This window comes from Hippopotamus amphibius, chromosome 11 (assembly GCF_030028045.1).
Source record: "Hippopotamus amphibius kiboko isolate mHipAmp2 chromosome 11, mHipAmp2.hap2, whole genome shotgun sequence".
Classification (NCBI taxonomy): domain Eukaryota; kingdom Metazoa; phylum Chordata; class Mammalia; order Artiodactyla; family Hippopotamidae; genus Hippopotamus; species Hippopotamus amphibius.
The window spans coordinates 42,875,863-42,884,078 of NC_080196.1; positions in this window are offsets into that span (position 1 = coordinate 42,875,863).

Consider the following 8,216-nt stretch of genomic DNA (forward strand, 5'->3'; position numbering starts at 1 on the left):
ATTTATTTATTTATTTATTTATTTATTTATTTATTTATTTATTTTTATATTGGAGTATAGCTGATTAACAATGTTGTGTTAGTGACAGGTGTACAGCAAAGTGTTTCAGTTATATATTTACAGGTATCTCTTCTTTTTCAAATTCTTTTTCCATTTAAGTTATTTCAGAATATTGAGCAGGGTTTCCTGTGCTATACAGTAGGTCCTTATTAGTTATCTATTTTATCTTATTTTTAAAAAATATTTTGCACTTAAAAAAAATAAATTTATTTATTTATTTGTTGGCTGCATTGGGTCTTTGTTGCTGTGCGCAGGCTTTCTCTAGTTGAAGTGAGCCCAGGCTACTCTTCATTGCAGTGTGTGGGTTTCTAATTGCAGTGGCTTCTCTTGTTTCAGAGCTCAGGCACTAGGTGCACAGGCTTCAGTAGTTGTGGCACATGGGCTCAATAGTTGTGGCTTGCAGGCTCTAGAGCATAGGCTCAGTAGTAGTGGCACACAGGCTTTACTGCTTCGAGGTATGTGGGATCTTCCGGCCTAGGGCTCAAACCCCTGTCCCCTGCATTGGCAGGCGGATTCTTAACCACTGCACCACCAGAGAAGTCCCTAGTTATCTATTTTAAATACAGCAGCATGTACATGTCAGTCCCAAACTCCCAATCTATTCCTCCCCCACCCTAATCTTGTGATTTCAAATTGAACTGTGTAATTTATTTTAGACTTGTGATTTGAAACTGAAAGGTATAAAAGAATTTGATTACATTTGTAAACAGTATTGAAATCTTGAAGATAACTTGATTTGCCACATTTAGAAGCTTGAATTATTAGGTTTAGGAGAGTTATTTACATGCTTAAGAAGTTTTTTTTGTTTGACTTGTAAATCTGTCCTATGAGGCACTTAAAGTGCTTGAAAAAAATCAAGTATATTAAATTTGTAAATGCAGTTTAAATATTTAAGAGAATTTAATTAACTAACTTTGTAAATGGCATGAGTAATGCTCAAGCAAATCTAATATGTCAAACCCATGGGCTAACTGAACATTAACCAAGGAACAAATTATTGCTCTTATTTATATACAAAAAGTACAAGATTTCTAAATAGAACATCAAAGTTAGGTAAGTTAAACTTAAGAAAATTTGTTTGTAAATTTACAACTTTAATTAATTGAAAATTAAACATAAGCAACAGCAAATAGTCCTTTCTGCTCTCAGATGTGTCCCTAGGATATCTGCCTCCTTGACAGCTGACTATATTCATCTCACAGTGTTGTCCTTCCCCTGATCTGTGACAGCCCTCGTTACTGGAAACTCTTTCACTGGGCCCTGTCTTTTATGGTTATTTAACTTTTATAAGAATGCACATTTTGTCTGAGCATTTTGAGAGTAAGACTCACATGAAGGGTTTAGCAAGTACCTGGCATGGAGTAAACCCTCAATAAATGTTAGATCTCCCCCCAACCCTCATCACCTCTATATCCCACAGCATCCACAAGCCTCAAGAAATACTCATTGAATATCCTTTCTCCAAAAGGATATCCTTGGTCCAAAATTTTCTAGGAGTTTGGCTTACAGAAAAACCTAAATAGAAAAAGCACTTTATGGTCAAAAAAGTTCATTTGTGACAAAGTTTCAAAGAGCTAAATATTAGGACTGTTTATTTCAACAGTAGGGAAATTGTTGAGCAATGTTGTTTATGCCTTTATATATCATCTTGTTTCAAAAAAGGATTTAAGATGGATTACAGAGGCCTAAACCAAAGAACAAGATAAAATACGTTTAAATCAAACAAGAAATATATGGCAAAGCGATGGAAAACAAAGATAGCAAAGTGGGAGGGGGCCAAGGGTAGGGTTAGCAATACAAAAAAATACACATGCTAAACTCATTTATCCTTGGCTGGAAAGATTTGCTTGAAGCTTTCTAACAGTCAACACCACTCAAATTCAAAACTCGAAGTGTCCATAAGCCAAAAACTAACAAAATGCTCTAGAAAAGTTAAACTCCTCTAAAAAACAAGATCAGAAGAAGGTCCTCCTTTGAGCAATTAGAGAAAGGCTGTGTAATGAACCAGCACCAACCTCAAGAGCTTTTTGGGGAGAAAACACAATGACGAGCTTCAGCACTTTCCCAAGGATAGGCAAAGACACAACTGGGCGCCCCCATTCTAAGGAAGGCCGGTATTCGCTGGCACAGCCCGGGCTCAGTCCAGGTGCTCTGACGTAGACTGCGTTGATAAAGCATGATAGTCCAGTTAATGGACTATTACAATGCGGGCCACAGTACAGGGGTGGGTGAGGGAGTGCCTCCGTGAAAGAGTTAAGTGCAAATATTGGAGAAGAAAAACACAAAAGTATCAGACTATGTGCCGAAAATCATCAGAGTAAAATTCACTAAAATATTAACTCGTTATTTCCGTATATCAGCAGTCCATTGCTTTTCTTTTTTCTATTTATTATCTTTTAGATGTCCAATGGGAATTACAATGGGTAAAAGTATTTTGAAAGATGACTCACATAAAATCTGAACAGCGATTAGGCCAAGCCTGGCAGCAGCGCCCTCTCGCATCCTAACCCTGGGCAGCACGTTTCCGGTAAAAGCCCATATCCACGGTACCCAGGCGTCCCAGGGAGACGCCCACGGAGACGCCGGGTCCTCCCGGCAGCCTAGAGAGGACCGGATGTCTTCTGGGGGGCGGGTCCGGAGGCTCCTTTGGACTCGAGGTCCGCTGGTGGCGCGGAGTTTTGCCACTAGAAGGGAATCGGTCGAAAGCGTGCGGTGGAGGGCGGACTAGCTGCACTCTATGCACCTGTGCTCCCCTTAACCCCACCTCGCCATGCCGCCAGCGCCCGTGGTGACAGTGGGGACGGGTCCCACGCCCCCCGCGGAGGTCGACGCCGGCCGTGCATCGCCCTGTGCCTGGGGTAGTCGGGGCTCTGCCCCCTCTGTACCCCTCGACCGCCTTTTGTCAGGCCCGTCCATCCCCCACTTCCCTTGACGAAGCAGGTGATAGGATGACCCCGGGCCATAGTGGACAAACCTCCAGTTCCAAGAGCCGGTGACCCTGGAGGATGTGGACGTGGGCTTCAGATATGAAGAGTGGAAGCGCCTGAACCCCCCTCGGAAGGCTCTCTACGCGGACGTGATGCTAAAGAATTATGGAACCGTTAATGCACTGAGTAAGGACTTTCCTGCGACCCACAGTCTGTGTGTCCCCATCTTGTGTGTTGTGAAACGTTTCAGGATCTGGAGAGCTTCCAGAATTTGCCCAAGTAAACCTGTGAGCCCAAGTTTCTTTTCCTTCCTTCCTTTTTTTCCTTCCTTTTCTTTCTTTCTTTCTTTCTTTCTTTCTTTCTTTCTTTCTTTCTTTCTTTCTTTCTTTTCTTTCTCTCTTTCTTTTCTTTCTTTCTTTCCTTCCTCCTTCCTTCCTTCCTACCTTTCTTGTTCCTTCCTTCTTCCTTTTCTTCTTCTCTTTCTTTCCTCCCTCCCACCTCCCTCCCCGCGTCTCTCTCTTTCTTTCTTTCGCCGCGTGCGTAGTTTGGGGATCTTATTTTCCCGACCAGGGAAGCGCGTGCCCCCTGCAGCGGAAGCGCGGAGTCCTAACCCCTGGATAGCCAGGGAATTCCCCTGAGCTTCACGTATGAAACTTGAGCTCAGGGGAATGTTTTTTGTTTGTATTTGTTTTTTCAGTCTCTGTCTCTCTTCTTTCTCTTTCTTTCTTTCCTTCCTTCTTTCTTTCTCTTTCTTTCTTTCTCTCTCTCTCTCTCTCTTTCTCCCCCCCCCTTCCCCTCTCTCCCTCTCTCTCTCCGCCTCTCTGACTCTCTCTGTCTCTTTCTTTCATATATTTGGCTGCCCGGGTCTTAGTTGCGGCATGCGAGATCTATTTCCCTGACCAGACATGGAACCGGGGCCCACTGCATTGGGAGCACGGAGTCTTAACCACCGGACCATCAGGGAAGTCCCCTAGTTAGTATGTCTTTATTTCTCCTTTGCATGATTTATTTTTAAGTCAGACAAAAGGCTTGGAATTTGCCTGTGTCCCATGTTGGTGTAGCACTCTTCTGGTGAGAGTGCTGCTGGGTGGAGCCGAGCAGTTCCTGATCCCAGCCCTGTACTGACAGAGAGAGAAGTGAGGTGCCCCTGGGCCCTGAGGCAAGATGTTTCTACTCATAGACTCATGTCTCCTGATTCTTATCTGTTAAAAGTGGGCAGTTTTTCAGCATTCTTAATTACTGCCTTTCTCATACCTGGAGTTCTCTATGAGCAGAATCCCAGGCCTGGAACCAACTGGTAAGCTTCTAGGGTGGCTATCCACTGCTGTTGTCTTTCAGGTCATCCCAGACACACAAAACAGATGTGCTCCCCAGGACCGTGGTGCCTACCAGGCTTCAGTATATTCTGACCCCAGAGAGAGCATATTTCTCAACTTCCCCAAATATGAGAAATGAGTCCTGGGAATTCCCTGGCCATCCACTGGTTAGGTGGTTCACTCTGTGCTTCCACTGTACAGGGCAAGGTTTGTGATCCCTGGTCGGGAAACTGAGAAACTAGGATCCCTCATGCTGTGTGGTGTGGCCAAAAAAGAAAAAGGAAATGAGTGCTTAGCTCCTTTTGTCACTGTAACCATGTAACAGAATGATTTAATTAGACAAAATGGCGGGGGTGGGGGGGGGCGGCGGTGGCATTAAGGTGGAAGACTCTTTTGCCCGCCCCTCATACTTTGTAGTTAGGAAAGGAGTCCTCCACACCCAAGTGTCCAGGATGGATGGAGTCGGGACTTCCCTGGTGGTGCAGTGGTTAAGAGTCTGCCTGCCAGTGCAGGGGGACACGGGTTCGATCCCTGGTCCGGGAAGATCCCACATGCCTTTGAGCTGCTAAGCCCGTGTGCCACAACTACTGAGCCTGTGCTCTAGAGCCCGCAGGCCACGACTACTGAGCCCGCATGCCACAACTACTGAAGCTTGAGTGCCTAGAGCCTGTGCTCTGTAACAAGAGAAGCCACCTCACTGAGAAGCCCACGCTCACCACAACTAGCGAAAGCCTGTGTGCAGCAACAAAGACCCAACACAGCCAATAAATAAATAAATAAATAAAATTATATATGTATATAAAAAAAAGAATGGATGGAGTGGAACTCTGCCCTTGGTGTGAACTGTGCCCAGGATAGCATCTAAAAAGGAAAAATGGAACTACAGTGGACCCGTGAACAACATGGCTTTGAATGGGTCCACTTACAAACCCATTCTTTCCCTAAATACATCCTGCAGCACTACTCCATCTGTGGTTGGTTGAATACACAGATATGGAACCGTGGGTATGGCGGCCCCTCTGTAAAGTTATAGACGGATTTTTGACTGCTCAGAGGATTGGCACCCCCACCCCGTGTCCGAGGGTCAACTGTATAGACGAAGCTTTACCTGCCCGTTGTCTGTATCTCCATAGTGACCAGCAGAAAACCTGTATCTGAGAAGCTGTTGTAGTTGAGAGTGGACAGCAAGAAAGCAGATACCTGGGAAGTCTTCAGCTAGTCCTGGGGAGAAAGGAAAGAAGGAAGGGAAGGAGCATCTAGAGCCTGCAGGAAGGAGCCAAGAGGCGGCGACAAAGAGGAGGACAGTTAGCCTAACTGGGCCCTGAGATTACGGGACTCCCCGGCAGAGTTGCCCTGATACCCTGATTTCTTGACATGTGACCTTTTTCCTTGCTCATAAATAGGATTTGCAGCCTATAAACCTGAGGTGCTAAGCCATTTGGAAAAAGGGGAGACCTTGTGTATCTGGGCTAGACAAAGAACCAGAGCCAGATGGGTGCGTGCAGGAAGGCCCTGTGGCCACTGACCTGCCCTGGCTTCAACTGATTATAGTAAGTAATTTCAAAGGTGCGTAAGTTCCATTGTCAAGAATATGGGCTCCTCCTGGTTGATTTTACTATTGCCAGTGATTAGCCAGCCTTTTTCGCTCAGGTCTCACTCTGGTTCATGGTTCCTGTGAAGGAAGGCGCAAGATGGGTATCCTTCCACCTTCATCAGGGCCCAGTGGACTTAGGATTTCTAAGTGAGCAGAGTGTAGCATTTACAGTGTTTGCGTGCTCTACTTAGAATTTGCATCTTCATTTCCCTTTGGAAATGGAAGCAGAGTAGAGAACAGGCCTTGGATCTAGAACCCCCCAATTCTCAGAATCTTCGTGTTTAGATAAGCACCACTCTGAATCCAGTGGCCGCTATTCTGCCGCTGGACTGAGAAAAGATGTCTGGGTGATGGTGATGGGAACTCCAACCCTCCTCCTCACCTGTGTCCTCTTGGTGAAGCCATGGGGACTTCTCATCCAGGGGAATGGGAAGAGGACTAGAAAGTTCTCACAGCAGGAAAGGCTGTTTTGTCCTTTGTAGATGAAGACCTTCCCTGGCTGCTTGGAAGACCGAGAGCCCAAGAGCCCATGCCTGTTTTAGGCCCTCCTGGTTGCTGAGGAATCAGGCCCTGGCCCCAGTGCAGGACTGATGTGCTCCTGATGATCAAACAGCTTGGTCCTGCCTCCCCACAGGTTTCCTAAAGGCAAAAGGATAACTTCACCCACCAGACATTTAAACAGTTGGAGCTTTATTGCTGATAAGGTTAACCCTGAACATTAGACTTAAACCGATTAGGCTTCTGTTTAAAAACTAAATCCAATAAAGTCATTGTTTTTATTCATTTTTGCCTCCATGGTCTTATGAGTAGAGGAGGTTGCTAATATATTTAAATAGTGCTACTAGGACTACAAATTATTAAGTAACCAATGAGAATTAGAGAATTTAAATGTTAAGGATCACTTTCCCAGGATGCAGTAACAATCTCTGAAGTCCAGGAGTCTTGATAGACTCCTCAACAACAGCCTTAGTAAGAGCAGTGTTAACGCCATTGAATAGTATTTGCTTTTCAGCAGCTGTAGGAAAACAGAGAAACTTTTTTTCCCTCCTGATCGTGCTGAGACTTTCACCAGCAAAGTCAGACTTGGAATTCTGGTAGTTAGGACAGGAGGAGGGAAAAGAGAAGCAACTCTGAGAAGCTCAGACTTCACCAAGAAAGGAAAAGGGCTGAATAGGATAATTATCAAACAGAACATGGGGATGAACTGGAATCCTGTTTTCCATCTGTCACATCTGGAGAAGTCTTGTTAAGTAGAACACACATCAAATTCAAGTCTTGGCTGATCCCAGCCATTCATGTGGTCTTTAGGCCTGTAATCACAACCTCTTCTGTCACCGCTGCACCAGCAGCTGTTGAGCCAGTGGCTGACCTGTAACCCCTGGGGTCTAGTGAGGAAAGGGGAGCAGAGGCTGGCTGATGGGATGGCCCCTGATCCCACTGAGTCCACGTAGAGCTGCTCAGATCCCCCTCCCTTCTTCCAGGCTGTTATGGTATCAGGAGTCTCAGGAGGGACCAGGGGGCCGAGAGTCAGAGATCAGCTCATCTCTGCTGCCTTTCCTTCCATCCAGGATGTCCAGACACGAAGACCCCAACTTATGTGTAGTCAGCCCTTGAAATAGATCTTCTGAATTATTTACTTAGGACCCAGTCATTTTGATCTCAGGTGGCCTCAGCCTGCGGTGGTTTGAAGCAGGATTTCGGTTCCCAGCCAGAGACTGAAGGCAGGCCGTGGCAGTGAGAGCGTTGAATCCCAGCCACTAGAGCAGTGGCCAGTGACAAAGCCCTTCAGCTTTGCAGAAATGAATTCCCGCAAAGACAGAAAGTAGTGAAACAAGTAAAGTGTTTATTAGGAGGAGAAAGAGTATGTGTGGATAGACACATGGGTGGTCTCAGAGAGTTGCGCCCTTGCAGTAGTTTGAATCGCTTATATGGGGCATTTCTTCTGGGTTTCCTCTAGCCAGTCATCTTGCTTTGCCTGGTTCTGAGTCCGTCTTTGGTTTATCTCAGGGTCCTCCCATGTGTGTGCACACATCTCTCAGCCAAGATGGATTCTAGCCAAGAGGCCTGTGGGTAGCTTGACATCACCTACTATGGGGTGGCGCCTCTTCCCTTTTTGACCTTCAAGGAGCCTTTCTGTGCATATATAGTTAGGAAGGTCTTCTTGACCTGGAGAATGAGAAATATGTGGTCTCTTATCTGAACAGGGTTTAGCTCCTCCTCTTCTTCATCTTGGAGCATCTGTCCACAGGGGACAGACTCCAGTTGTTCAGCCTGGGGCCCATCTATCTCCTGCCTCAATCTGAAGAGATTTCTTCCTGC